This window comes from Etheostoma spectabile, chromosome 19 (assembly GCF_008692095.1).
Source record: "Etheostoma spectabile isolate EspeVRDwgs_2016 chromosome 19, UIUC_Espe_1.0, whole genome shotgun sequence".
In the NCBI taxonomy this organism is placed as follows: domain Eukaryota; kingdom Metazoa; phylum Chordata; class Actinopteri; order Perciformes; family Percidae; genus Etheostoma; species Etheostoma spectabile.
In genome coordinates this window covers 10113924-10129576 of record NC_045751.1, presented here as the reverse complement: position 1 = coordinate 10129576, position 15653 = coordinate 10113924, and the positions used below count along the sequence as shown (strand labels likewise).

The following is a 15653-nucleotide window of genomic DNA, read 5'->3' as shown; positions in this document are numbered from 1 at the left end:
ATTAATTATGGTCGTAGGTGTAGAGAGGAAGGCGGAAACTAAAAATATGTAAAAACAGAAAGAGATGCAGTATAGGACAAAGTACAGAAGAATGGAAGAGGTCTAAAACGACAAAAAGACATGATGATGTAGAAACAGAGAATAGAAGGATGAAAACACAAAAACAAACATGAAAGGACTGACAGAGAAAATAAAAAGAGAGGGAACAAAAAAGGGATGGAAAAATTGTAAAAGGGGCTAAATGAAATGATAGAAAGATGAAGGAGCGAGAGAACAGAGACATTCCCAGACAGAACAGCCAGGCTTGTAACACACACACACACACACACACACACACACACACACACACACACACACACACACACACACACACACACACACACACACACACACACACACACACACGTCATTAGTCTTCATTAGAGTCTTTATGAGGAAAATTAGAAAGTGAGTTTCCTCCCAAACTGAGCCCTGGGGTCCAACCTGCTGGTGTGTGTGTGTATGTGTGTGTGTGTGTGTGTGTGTGTGTGTGTGTGTGTGTGTGTGTCTGCAAACATGTACACAATGACGATAAACCGGTGTTTTCATGACGAGAAGAGACTGAACAGCAATTAGAAATAAAGAATATATTAAAAAAAATTGTGTACATCAAATATATATATATATAATCCTGAACTACAAGGTTTACACCACATCAGCAAGTGCATGCTGCATTCTGCAGAGTAACTTAAACAAGCTTAAATTTTGGGAGTTGACCGAACATCCCTTTCGGGCTTCGGTGGCTAGTATTCTTAACCTTTATCAACATCTTGCATGCCAATAGTTGCAACATTCATTTTCAGTGCCGTTAACGCACACGACTTAGCTCAAGCCAGACAGGCCGTGACATGTCTGTCTGTCTGTCTGTCTGTCTGTCTGTCTGTCTGTCTGTCTGTCTGTCTGTCTGTCTGTCTGTCTGTCTGTCGATTTCAGTGCCCGGGACAGCGCCGCACCAGCGCTCCATCTCAGAATAACAGATTATAATTATTGTCGATGCATAAATTAATAATGTGGGATTACTGTTCCTTATTTCATGGGCTATACTGGATTTTTGGGGTTATGCATGTATAATAATTAAAATAAAATAAAATGACGACAAACGAACAAAGCATTTGAATAGTGAATCAGTATTATCCCACATCACATGGCAACAATCAAAGCATTACAGGTACCACATCACTCGGATTAACCTCCCACCACAGACGCCGCTGCTTGCCATGTATAATGTCTGCAGTGGATAACGACCTTATCTAATGTACTTTGTTGTCGGATTTAGCAATAAGGAAACACTCCAGCCCTGAATAACCATATTATCACACGGATCCGAACTTTGAAAGAGACATTACTGTTGATTGAAACACATCCTGACAATTACAATGGTTTGTGTTCTGGTACAATGACTACAAAACACCTCAGTGTTGGTAGTTAGAAACCTCTCAAAGCAACCACTCCCGCACAATCTAATAATCTAACTTCTGCCTTCACAATCCTGCTCCCTGCTCGACCTTATCTGGTAATCTGGTCATGTAAACCAGATCATACAGTACCGACACACAGCCTGCTTCTGACAAACTGGACCACACGCTGGAGGTTTGAGTCCTCATAAACATGTTAAAAGACGACAAACAGTCTACACAGATAGTTTCATCCCTAGATTTTTACTTGACATTGCAACTGGAGTAGAAACATTTCACCTTTACACAACCTCTCTCTCTCTCTTCACTAAAGTACATGAAATAACTAATGTGGGACCGAGTGAGCAAGATAGTCTGTGTGTGTGTGTGTGTGTGTGTGTGTGTGTGTGTGTGTGTGTGTGTGTGTGTGTGTGTGTGTGTGTGTGTGTGTGTGTGTGTGTGTGGTGTGTGCGAGAGAGAGTCCTTTTGCTGCTGACAGCTTCTCATTATCCAAAGACAGCTGGAGGAGGTCATCACTACCCCCCAATAAACACACACACACACACACACACACACACACACAATACTTGTGAGGACCCTCATTGATACTATGCATGCATTAACCCAATTCATCGCTTTCCAAAAGGTTTTCACTTTTACTTGTTCGCAAATATCCTCAATTTATAAATAAATGCCCTCACTTTCCAAATATCCTCACTTATATAATATTTCTATACCTTCCAAAAGGCCCTCAAGTTTTTCAAAATTGAAAGATTGTCCGCACTTTACAAAATGTCCTAACCTAAGTTGAAGTCTTCACTTTCAAAAAGTGTCTTAACATTCCCCAAAATCTCATCACTTCAGAAAAAAAAGTCCTCAATTAAAAAACAAGTCTATCAATGAACAGTTTGCAGTCATTCAGTATAATTTGAAATATTATATAGTGTACTGAATATATTATAACAAATAATCCAGGTTGCATTAAGTTTAATTAAGAAAATATTTGCAAATGTACATTTAAAAGGTCCAATAAGTAATTTATTTACTGTATTAAATCAAAAATGATTATCATCAATGAGTCGTCAGATATTAAGGAAGCAACCTAACTGCTAACGTTACCTGAGGACCAGGCAAGCGGGCCCGGGTAGTTTACCTGTAGCCTGTTCAGCGGCCACAGCCGACCGTAGTGTCTTATTCTAAGCCAGGAGAGGGAGGCTGTAACTCGGGAGCGATTGTTGTCGTAATTCTAAGCCAATAAAGTGTGTTCAGTCGGGTGCAGAGGTAGTGTTACTTTTAGCGGTTCCTACCATAGCTATTTCTAAGCCAAAAAAGTGTCTGTCAGTTGGGTCAGGGGCTCCGCATGAGCACGGGCTGTTAGGACTGTCAACATAGCTAGCATCTAACGTTAGCTACTCCGCTGCTCCGTGGAGTAACGTCTGGCTACGTGAGACGAGCGCCTAGCAACACTGTGGTGGATGCTGCGGTCTCAGTCTGGCAACCTCCGTGAACTTTGAGTCTGGAGAGGAGGGGGCGGGGAGATGACTCTACAGTATTTTGAATTTGTACTGCAGTAACTGTTTTAAACACTAGCTGTCAGTATTAAATATTGCAACCTTTAAGCAGGGATCTTAACATGAGTTTAGCATTATTAAAAGGAGTGATTACTTAAATCCACTTTTTATTCCTTCTGCTAGAGCTGGTAAATAGAGCAAGTTTATCATGAGCCTAACTGGGATTGAGTAGTTGAGTTGGTCATCTTGGAATTATTTACTTTGCATGCCTACTGAGCAGTATAATAAGTGTGTGCGTGTGTGTGTGTGTGTGTGTGTGTGTGTGTGTGTGTGTGTGTGTGTGTGTGTGCATCTACTGATATGATAAAGCAATAAACACCACCCAATTCTCCTTTCTCCATCTCACTCATCTCGCACACACTTATTTGCTTTGTCCTCCTTTCTTTTTCAATTTTACACACACACTTACAAACATATACACACAGACAAAAACAAATAAAATACTTTCATCTCTTTCTCACACACACACAATAAACACTTGTCATTGGTCGGCATCAGACGTTTATTATTGCCGGAGCGAGGCATTTGTTTTTGTTCTTCCTGTCTTCCACCCATTTGACTTGATGGATGGTGGGTGGTGATGCAAAACACCCCCCCCCACACACACACACACTTTTGCATGTGTGCAAAAAACAACAAAAATAAATATTCACAACATTTAAACAATATAAAGGTGCTTTTCATTAGGTCATTCATTCTTTACAACTATATTCTTGGAAAATTAAAAACTAGCAATATCTGCAAATTTTCTATTCTTGTGAGGACCAATTGAAGAAACACACACACACACACCACACACACACACACACACACACACACACACACACACACACACACACACAATTCCTCTTGCCGCGGATGACTTCCTATGTGGCCTGCAGTGTAAACAACAGTTTATCTCCATGGAGGACAAATGGACAGCAGCAGCAGCAGAGAACATGAGGAGTCGAGGAGGATATGACCCTGAGGGCTGCGGTTCAAATCCCAGTCAGAGCTGGGAAATGTGAGTCCCACTGTCCTCCTCACGTACCCACCAAGTAACTAATGAGCAAGTGAATACTACGCAGCTAAAGAGCCAGGTATTTGTTCTGAGGAGTTTGTGATAACACAACCCCAAACTACTGATGATACTGCTCTGTCTGCTGCATGTAAAAGATATGTTGTTATTAGAGCCCGACCTATATGGCGGCGGGGCGATATTAGGCATTTCACCGATCTATTGGTATCGGCATTTATAATGGACGATTTAAAAAAAAAAAAAACTGAAACTATGAACAAAAACATATTAAAAAAAAAAAAAAATCAGTGTTGCCAACGGGGACGATGTAGCGTGCCCTCTGGTGGACAAACTTTAAGCTTACTTTAAAATTGTTAAATATTCATTTAGGAATTTTACCGATCTATTGGTATCGCCATTTATAATGGACGATTTAAAAAAAAAAAAACTATGAAGTCCAGCCTGGAGGAGGCCTCGGGGAAGACCCAGGACTAGGTGGAGGGATTATATCTCCAACCTGGCCTGGGAACGCCTCGGGACCCCCCAGTCGGAGCTGGTTGATGTGGCTCGGGAAAGGGAAGTTTGGGGTCCCCTGCTGGAGCTGCTGCCCCCGAGACCCGGTACCGGATAAGCGGATGAAGATGGATGGATGGATGAAGTCTTTACAACAAAAACATATTAAAAAAAATAAAAAATAAAAAAAATCAGTGTTGCCAACGGGGACGATGTAGAGTGCCCTCTGGTGGACAAACTTTAAGCTTACTTTAAAATTGTTAAATATTCATTTATCAGAATCATTTTTAACGACAAATAAAGGATTCTGATAAATGAATATTTAAAAAATAAAAAGACTGTCAACCATGTTATGAGCGTTGGCGTTGCATTTTTATACATTTTGACCAGAACTTTAATATATTTTGATGTTCGGTAGTGACAATAAAACATATTTTAGTGAGAACTCATAAATAACTACAAATAACTAATGTTAGGGAAATTTGTCTATGTTTTGTATATGTATCGGCATTTCGGATTTTTCCGATCCTTAAAAATCCTTCATCGGTCGGGCTCTAGTCGTTTTTAACATTACAACTTGGCCAAAATGGCCGTGTAATTAAAACAGCTTGTTCAGATGCTTCTTTTGCCCATTAGTGGTAAAAAACAACACTTAACTTCTGGAGGAGACTGTTTCACTGCTGTCTGATATTTTATAGACCAAGAGATTAATCTAGAAAATATTCAGCACTTCATTTGAAAATGATGGTTTAGGCACCAATTTTAAATCCTCAACATAAAAAATAAAATTAAAAAAAATGGTGCCATAGACAGTTAGTATCACTTAAATGCCAATGGATCTTTGAGTAGCCTGAAGAGAACTCACGTAGCGACTGCCACTAGTCTGTTAATCCAAAGAGTGCCAAGGAGTTCAAGTTTGAGCTAAAGCTGCAAAGAATAACCCATTAGTTGTCAACAATAATTGAATTGCCAACTATTTTTAATAAATCGATTAATCGTTCATTTTTAATTTATTCAAAATTAAATGAAATAAATTATATAAAGAATGTCTGACTCCAGCTTCTTAAATGTGAATATGTTCTAGTTTCTTCTCTCCTCTGTGACAGTAAACGCAATATCTTTGAGTTGTGGACAAAACAAGACGTTTGAAGACGTCATCTTGGGTTTTGGGAAACACCGATCGACCTTTTTTGACGTTTTCGATCAATCGAGAAAATAACTGACAGACTAATTGACAGTGAAATAGTCGTTAGTTGCAGCTCTAGTGTCAATGCAGCTTAAAGTGTATAATCAAGACAGTTTGTCAACTTAAAATGTTCCATGTGCAATTTAACACATTTGGTGATAAATCATTAATAATCATGGCACCAAAATATAATGACACTGACCATTTCAGAAAGAGTCAGATAAGCACTGACACTGATGTCAATGTGGACCAAAATGTCAGAACAACTATTTCTGTCTGTTGAGATGCTGGGGGTGGGAATGTGTGTGTGTCATGGGAATAAAAACACACACACACACACACACACACACACACACACACACACACACACACACACACACACACACACACACACACACACACACACACACACACGACAAAATGAGACTCTTCAGATTGATACCAAATTAGAAACAGTTTTTTGTTTTTTTCCAAACAGACCTAGAGGAGCTTGGCAGGATGAACACTTGACGAGAGAGAGATAAGAGGGGGAGGGGGGTAGTGAGAGGTGGAGAGAGAGAACGTGAGAAAGAAAAAGGCAAAGGATTGATGGAGGAATTAAAATAACTTAAAAATGGAGTGAGGGCGGGTGAATCCATAGGGACTCCGTGTGTGTTTGTGTGTGTGTGTGTGTGTGTGTGTGTGTGTGTGTGTGTGTGTGTGTTGTTTTTAGCTGGGCTGCCTTGGATTCCATGTTGCCCTTTACAAAGATAGCAGCTGGTCGTCTCTTACAGTTTTAAGTTTGGTTTGTCTGACCGCAACGATCTGAAAAGCAGATGGAGGGAGAAGGAGAGAGTGATGACAGAAAAAAAAAATGTCTCTGTCCATCGACCTCCCTGGAAGGAAAAGGAAGTGAGAGAAACGGCTCAAACTGAACTGAGAGGAACTAATTTGGCAATTTGTTATGTTCTATTTAGTCCTTTGTCCAAAATAAAGCTTTCACTTTAACTGAGGAAGAAAGAGAAAAGTAAACTGAGTCTGGCTGAGCTGCGTCCTTTTAACATTCATGCCAGTGGAAAAAAAAAAAAACACTTTGGATTTAATTGAAAGGGACAAAGTTAAGAGCTGGTCGACTTTGGACAAAAAACTTCTTGCACATTGTCTAATTATATACGGATGATTTTATCAAGTGACTTCCATCATGAGCACAGGCTGAAGTAGAAGAAACTGCAACCTGGGAATTTTTGCACACTTAATAATGAAATGTGTAGATTGTTCTGCTGATCGACTTATTAATTGATCAACTAATTGTTTCAACATTAATAACTTTTACTTGGCTTCTTCTGTTGTACAAAGGAAAGAGCTTTAATAATGATGCAAAAATAGAAACAGACACCCATCGTGTCTCCACAGGGAAGGAAAGATGGATGATTCAAACAGAGAGAGAGAGAGAGAGCAATGATGGAGGGATGAACCGATGAGACATCAAGGAAAGTGTTATATGCCATCCTCAGGTCTGCTTTACTATCATTTCACAGCTTAAACGTGCAAAGGTCAGCTGTTATTAATGGCAGGCCCTGAGGAGTGTGCGAGTGTGTTTCTGGGTATGTAAATGTGTGTGAGACAGTAAGTGTGAAGGCTTGCATGTCACACCTTCCTGCTCCAAATGCCATGTAGCCTGTCATTAGTGTCGTTGCTGCATCATCCCCACTGGGCTCAAGGCTCAGGGTGCGTCTGGAAATTTGACCCGACGCTCCCGTTACTGCTTCCATCGACATCGTCATGAGCGATTTTATTTTTCTGTTATGAGCCAAATTCTGCTCAGGAGAAGCCACATGTCTGCTTTCCACCTGAAGCTCCTCCATTTGTGTTTTTAAATCTCTTCTGCTTTGAAGATCTATTTTACAAAAACAGATATGGGAAAAAGAAATGATAGGAAATGCCAAGTGTTATGCCAAGATGGAGACATATTCAGCTTTGTTTTGGTCAGTGGATCAGCTTAAGTTATTGCAGAGAGAACAGATATAGTACAGAGTAGAGGACAGTACTGTATAATCCCTCCTATTCACCCCTGCCTTACATTCATTTAGGAGATACTGACTTTCCGGAATAAACAATCGATTCAAACTACCCAACACTATGTGAAGTCAAGAGATTGATTATCACTGCCCCTTTAAAACACAGCTAACAGTTTCCCCCCATAACAATCTCAGTAGTGGCTCTTGCTAATTGGCTAAATTGGATGGTGATGAAACGGCCTGTCCTGGAAGTGTTCAGATCAACTTTCTCTCAGTCAAAATGGGAGTTAATCGGCTGCTGTAATTGATAGAATTCATTAGGATTCTCCAAATTTAAAAAGCAACAAAATGTCAACCCGTCCCGGTCTTTTGCCTCTTCCAAAAGGACAACAAATGCCCCGTGAATGCAGAACGAATGGGGTGTAAATGCATGCAGTGTTGCTGCTCCGCTCCACCTGGTGTATTTTTGGCTTCCGCGGTGTCCCAGTTGTGTGCGGCTCCTTGGTGTTGCGAGGCAGGTGAAGGGTGTCTTGTGACAAAATGCCTGGTGTGTAGCCTATTTTCCAGGTTTTGACCTTCCCTGAATACACCGCTGTGAGGAGAACGAAGATGAATTGGAGCGCCGAGGCCGTCCAAGCCGGAGAAAAAAAAAAAAGAAGACTTAACTGATGGATATTAGTTTCATTTTGTCTTTCTATTTGCCTGTTTCTCTGCCTTCCTTGTTGCCATTTCGCTTTTCTCTCCATCTCTTTCTCTCTCTCAGAGTAATGGAGTGTTTGAGGTCAACTCAAGGTTCGCGGCGAGGTTTTGGACAAACAGCAGTGCAGATTGTCTGTTGTTTAACCTGCGTGACATGGGAACACAACACGCCACTACCAAATAAAATAGAAGAAAATGGATTACAGTTAACGCAGGAGCAGAGACAGAAACAGAAAGACTTGAGCCTCCACAGCTAAAGACATGAGGGTGTTGGTTTTTCCAGGTCACCAAAGGTTAGAAATCGTATATTTATTTTCCCTGAACACACACTTCTCGTTCTTCGTTTTACTTCCTTCTCTCACTCTCAAAAGGTTTCCTCACTCTCTTGTAATTTCTATCACCCCCCCCCCCCCTTTCCCTGTTCAGGTCACATCAGAAGAAGCCGGTGAGTACGATGACATTTTGCTGCTACAGCTTGAAAGTGTTGATGTAAATAACACTGAAGTAGTTTTCGGTACGTCACCATCCAAGACATTGCTTACTAAAGACCCTTTGTAAGAGAGTTGGGGTGCCAGTAGCGGGTTCAAGTCTCCATACGGACCACAGTGTGGTGGTGGACTGGTAGCTGGAGAGGTGCAAGTTCACCTCCTGGGCACTGCCAGTGTGCACTTGAGCAAGGCACCAAACCCCCCCCACCTGCTCGGGGGGCCTTTCTATGGGCAGCTCTCTCACTCTGACATCTGTCCATTATTACATTATAATCATTGTAAGGAAGCGGCTACCACCGGCAAGATCAAGCATCGAGAGCCGGTTCCACCTTAGACTAGTTTAAACAAAAATTACAAATTACAATAGAATCGCTTTTTAAGCGGAATTGTGAAATCAAAAATTTGGTTTTGAATGTTGGTCAATGTTTAACATGTGCAAGCTTTGGTTTCCATGGCGGCCACCGTACTTCCAGGGGGTTGTTGTGTTTTGTGGCTTTATTTTATGTTAAAAAAGGCCAGGAAGGGGCCGGATTGGCTCAGTTGGTGGAGCAGGTGCACATATGTAGAAGTTCACTCCTCAAGGCAGTGGCCGCGGCCCTTTGCTGCATGTCATTACCCTCTCCCTCTATCTCTCGCTCCCCCCTTTCATGTTTTCATCTGTCTTGTGGAAATAAAGGCCTAAAAATGCCCCAAAAAATAATCTTAAAAAATAATAATAAAAAAGCCCGGTAAAACTGTAAATCACCATTGATTCAAAACAAAATGTTCCATTTATCTGCAAAAAAAGCGTGTGACCTGTTTCAAATCCACCCCTCACAGAATCAGAATCAAGATTTGATAAGAACCAGAATCCAAAGAAATCCGAATTGCTCAAATCAAAACGATGCCCAACCCTAACCACCTGTGTAGAAACAAGTTTCTAAAGTTTGGAATGAGAAATTTAAAAATAATTTTTTGTCTGTTTACGTCATAACTACACGTCCCGACTGAGGTTAAACAGGTTAGATGCTGGGTCTTGCACTTGGATGCAATAAATGGGTAAAATTTTGACAAACAATATATTAAATAATGTATGAAAAATCTCTAATATGTCTTTAATAAAACAAATTTCTTATCCAATTAACCGATCAGAGCTACAGCCCTAATTTCTGACTTTAACAAATTGCGTGATTTGGTCTTTTTTGCTGAGCAGCTTTTGCATCAGGTCTGAAAGTAACTCCAATTTTCATAGAACCTGAGTTGAATGATATCATCTTTTAATATCCAATTTTCTTATAATTGGTTAAAAAGAAATTGTAATAACTCTAGACATTACATGAACAGAACAGCATTCGTGCAGGTCCTGCATGATGTATAAAATGTATTAATAGAATTACATTATTGGTTATAATATCTAGAATTTATTAAAGAACCATGACTTAATCTGTCTTTGTCCTTACAGCCCCAAGATTTTAGGCATTTGCAAGACTGCCACTGTGTATATTTAGATGCAGATAAAAAACGTAGAGCCATTTTCTGTAAATAAAATTACAAACGTTGAGGATTGTGCAGACCTTCAGCCGACAGTTCTTATTATGATGTTAATCCATTTATTCAGTGCTGATTATTTGTGTGTAATGGCTACTTTTCTGTTATTATGCTGCACAAAATACGGCTCAACCTGTTGAATGTTATGACAAAACTAAAGTGTATGCTGTATCGTAATGCCGTTTCTGTAAAGTTGTGTGTGTATTCATGATTTACTACATATTGTGTACTTGTTTCATGGGACAGAAAATCATTTCAGAGAGCGTGAGAGAGACAAACAAAGGTGAGCTTGACTCACACACACACACACACACACACACACACACACGTAACCAAACGCACAGACACACATACACACCGATTGAAATGGGAGAAAGAATCAATATTTCCATTCAAACGTCTGTTTCATTTTCTCCAGATTAGAGGAGACTGTTTCTCTCAGCTCCATCACCAACCACCCACCATCCACAACACTGTCACACACTGTCCTCACAGGGATGATGAAAAAGAAGAAGATATGGGACATATGAAGCCACTGAAGGCTCTCAATAGGTAACAAATGAGTGTGCCCATCCACATTTTGTCTCTCTACATCCAATTTCCACCGTCCACATTGTCCAAATAAACTGTCAACCCTGAAAAGGCTGATAAAGAGTGTGTGCGTTTGTGTCACAATATTTGTCTTGTGTTATTGGAGCTCTGTAGCCACAGAGTCTTCCATAAACACCCAGTTGTGAATTATTCAACAAATAAACACACCCATGTTGTATTTGTGCTTATACAAACCCAAGCTGACAAATTCAGACAAAATACATACTTTAAAGATGGATAAATGTTATTCAATTCACTGGAACACGAACACACACACGAACACGAACACCACACACACACACACACGACACACACACACACACACACACACACACACACACACACACACACACACACACACACACACACACACACACACACACCACACACACACACACACACACACACACACACACACACACACACACACACACACTTTGGCTGTTGGTCAGTTCAGTAGAAGGTGAGACAAACACTGCTGTTACATCCAATGACAGGGCGACACCTACAGTTTGATTACAGGTGGTGCATTGGAACGACCAGTTCTGCTCAGATTGACAAGGCGTGATAACCAATTTTCTTTTATATGAATTCATGCACTCAAAAGGGTGCAAATTAATAATTCATGCTTGTGATTATCAAAACGTACCACTAATACACTTATATATGTATACGGTAAATTATTAGGCCTGTATCTACAGATTTTTTCCATTGTTGATTAATTTGTTGATTTTTTACAAGCAATAATTAAGGAAACCAAAACTACAACATCCAATCACAACAATGTTACTCAACTCAAACAACATAACATCAACTAAAGTGTAGCAGAATATGACAAGGACAACTCGTTAATTTTTCAATTCAACAAAACTGAAAAATGTTCATGTATTATTACTTGTTTATTGTAATTTTATCAAAATCGCAATATGGACGAGTGCAATATCCAAATCACAGGGGGGGAGATAACAGAGACATCCCAGTCTACATATTGTATCCTACAGACTAAAGAAAGCATCTTTGTTTGGTACAGATCCACGCACTTTAAATCTTTTTCAAAAAATCTTTTTCAATGAAAATCATCATAAAGACATTAGAATTTCCTTTGATTTTTTGAAACTTATCGCAAACCCTAAATATTACAAATGTAGGGAACCAAAACAGTGACTGACTGTGTTTCAACTAACAACTAAAATCCCAGGGTCAAATACATTTTCACAGTCCAACAAACAAGCCCTTCAACCAATTAATTAGACAGTTTGATTTACCCCGTTTCCAGTTCATGAGAAATATCCTATTTATTTGATAAACTGGTAACTCAATTAGACTATAAAGTGTAAAAAAAACACTTTGTTAAAGTGGACATATTAGGCTTTCAGTATTTCCTGTCATATCTATAATGTTGGATTTTCCTGTTAAACGTGGCCAAAACTTCAAATAATGAGATAAATATATTTTAAACGATTCCCCGTGAGATAAAACATTGATATTTCCAACTTTTCTGATTCTCTGATTTCAACAGTTTTTTCTACTCTCGGCTTAGTGTTACGCAACTCTAAGCTGGCCTTCTATTATCGGTCATCTGCTCCAGGTAGGCAGGACTGAAGTGTTTCTTTTAGGCCACTGCAATGTTAACATTGTGCCATGTAACTACATGTTAACGGCAGTAAAATCTCATCTTCGCTGCCAGTGTTGTTAAATCCTCCCCAATTCTGGGTCACACTACTCCTGAAACAGTCTATTAGCGTCCACTGCTAACTATAGTAGCTCCATGCAGTAAACAGTGTTATCTGGGCTGCCAATATTGTTAAATTCTGCCTGATTCTGGGTCGCATTACTGCTGAAACACGTCTGATTGGGTCACTGGGTTCAGAAGCCTTTATCTGTGATTTTTGACAGTAGAAAGTGCAGCTTCGTTCCACTACAATCTAACGTTTGCATAATGCTAAATATTAAGTAGCTGAATGCTAACACAATATAGCTGTAATCTTGGTGGCCAATGCTGGGAATTTCTCCCCAAATTCCAGTCACTTTACTGCTGGGACATGTTGGGTTGTGTAGTATTTGATATATACACTCCGTTGCAGTAGCTCCAGCTTAGTGCAGGGGTGTCAAACTCAATTTCCCTAAGGGCCACACTGGAAATGATGACCACAATAAGGGCCACACATGTGTTCCTTTATTGACAAGGTTTTATTTAACAAAAAAAGTAAATTAATTTTTTATTATTGCATGTCTCATATTGCTTCCTCCCATACAGTTCGGTGAACATAAAACCCTGAAAAAGTCAGAAAAAAGGTTTCTTAGTCATCGTAGAATTTAGCAAGTCATGAAAAACAAACATTACATTTTTAAAAGCAGCTACCACCCAGCCGACCCACAACAACCTGAATATTAAAAAACTCTCTGCTTCCGTAAGGAAGTCAGAGTCACAAAGTCGGCCAATCTGACAAATTCTGCACTGCAGCGTTGCATAACGAAAAACAGTTTCCTGAGTTTTTTGGTGTGGTGCACGAGTAGAAGGGCCAAAATTTGCTGTGAACCTAAATATAATGCGGACCAGCTCAAAATTTGCAAGTGGCCAGATTTTCCCCTGGGGCCTTGAGTTTGACACATGAAATAGTGAAACAAAACTGGAGCGCGGCGGAGATTCCAGGAAAGAAGCTGGCCAATCAGAGCAGAATATATAATATAATAACCGATGTTTAAATATAGCCTAATACATACTGAATTATGCATCTTTTTTTTGGTACCCAGTGAAACCACTAACAGCACTAACACTCTAATGTTAAAAGATGATGGCACCAGGACTCTCCTTTCCCTCTGACCCTCATGACAACAGTTAATAAAAATAAATAATACCGGAATAAGAAAATTGCACTCAAGAGCAGGGGACGAGGCAACCGTGACAGGGAATCAGAGGGTAAAAGGTAAACAACTACATCTATAGCATTCTCAGTTCAGGAAAAGGATGAGAATAAAGCAGGAGAGGGGCCCCATGCATGGTTTTCTCCAAGGGCCCCTGATCACTACATCCAGCCCTGACAACAATATAACAGCCTGGCAGCGCACCCGAAAAAGAAAAGGACACATCTGGCAGGCGCACATCATCATTACATCCAACGTTTTCACTACAAGGTCTGCCTGTAACTAACTATTATTTTCATAATCAATGTATCTATTAATTGGCCAATACACTGAAACAAAAGTACAGTTAGGTCTATAAAATTGTGAATAAAAAAACACCAGAAATATAAACAGTTGAAAATACAAAAGCATTAAATTTACAATATGAAAACAAAGCAGAAAATTGTCATATTTAGGAGCCAGAAGTTGTATTTCTATGGCAAAAAAACAAATAATGTTTTTGGTTTTTGAGATTAATAAATACTTAGACCTACCAAAAGCTACTTCTGCGTATTTCCCCCCAAAATGATCTTTATTGCTTACCTTTGATAACTGCACGACGCTATAGTCCAATGGTTCAGGGTGGTTTCAGCCACTATGATGCCAGTGTTTAGCAGAGCCTTCATTACCGCTCCGCAAAAGTGGAGTCAACTTTGGAGAAAGGGCAGAAAGGTCAACATCCGGGAACTGCGCCGCTCCGCCGTTATCGATGCTGCCTGTTAAAAACCCCTCGGAGGAAAACATTCAGTATTGTTAGTAGTAGTCACTGTGACAGAAGTCCAATCATTCAACAAGTGATAAAAGTCGTTATTCTGTAATAAGTTCACAAAAACGCGATGCACATTACCGTACTGCGCTCTCCACAGTTGGCGGTGCTGATAGTAGGAGCTACGGCCGGGCTAATGTTAATTGGCAGCCATGTTTGTTCACGTTAGTTAACGTTACTTCGTCACAAAAGCGCGGGAGCATAAATATATTTAAAAGAGAGTGACGGTAGAATTTGAACTCCTCTCCTTTTCCTCTTGACATCATTTTTGTCAGAACCTTAGTACAAGTTTTTTTTTCAATCTGAACTTGTGCTCCATTAAGCAGCTAAGCTAGCTTTAAGCTAGTGTTCGTCTCAACGCCACTGCGCGAGAGATTGAATGACCACCTGACCACCCTTCACTGAGCCCCGCCCCTTAGTTACTGTTGTTATGCGTGCCAAACGTTCCATTCAAGGATGTACAACGGAAGATTCTGTACTAAGATTCTCTGTTATGTAACTGTCACAATAACCAGTCAAAATGCAATAAAAGTTATAATGCATAAATAGGTAACAATTACAATTCAATCAGGAGAGACATTGCATATATGCAAATAAGATTTATTGTACAGCTCAAATAAAATGTACAAAGTCTTTGGCGATTAGACTCCATCGCTATACAAATCTTTTGTTTATATCTAGGCTATATATAGGGGTAGAGAACCATCAGACCCCCCCCCGATGGAATCTAGACACCCACAATCTAGAGCCGGAAGACCAGACCAAAGGAGGCGCCGGACCAGTCAGCTGGAGTAGATGGAGGTGGAAGGGGAGGTGGAAGGTCGCACTCTCTGCCTGCAATGACAGCTGAATGGCAAAGCGAGAAACAATTATTTAAAGCAGGGTTGTGACTCTGATTGGCCCTTGCCATTGTGTAACAATTCTGATTGGTTTAGCAGGAAGGTGAACACCTCCAACAGCTGAATTGATTTAGGAGTGCAT

General features: G+C 40.1%; 1 long non-coding RNA gene across 1 annotated transcript; it reads right to left on the bottom strand.

Annotated features, from left to right (window-relative positions):
* Window positions 1-949: 949 nt before the first annotated feature.
* LOC116669535 (uncharacterized) lies at window positions 950-15058 on the bottom strand. Its single transcript, XR_004326789.1, has 3 exons — window positions 14754-15058; window positions 14450-14622; window positions 950-1003 (listed from the first exon to the last, which is right to left on the bottom strand). It is a non-coding gene; the product is annotated as an uncharacterized LOC116669535 (long non-coding RNA).
* Between the last annotated feature and the right edge of the window lie 595 nt (window positions 15059-15653).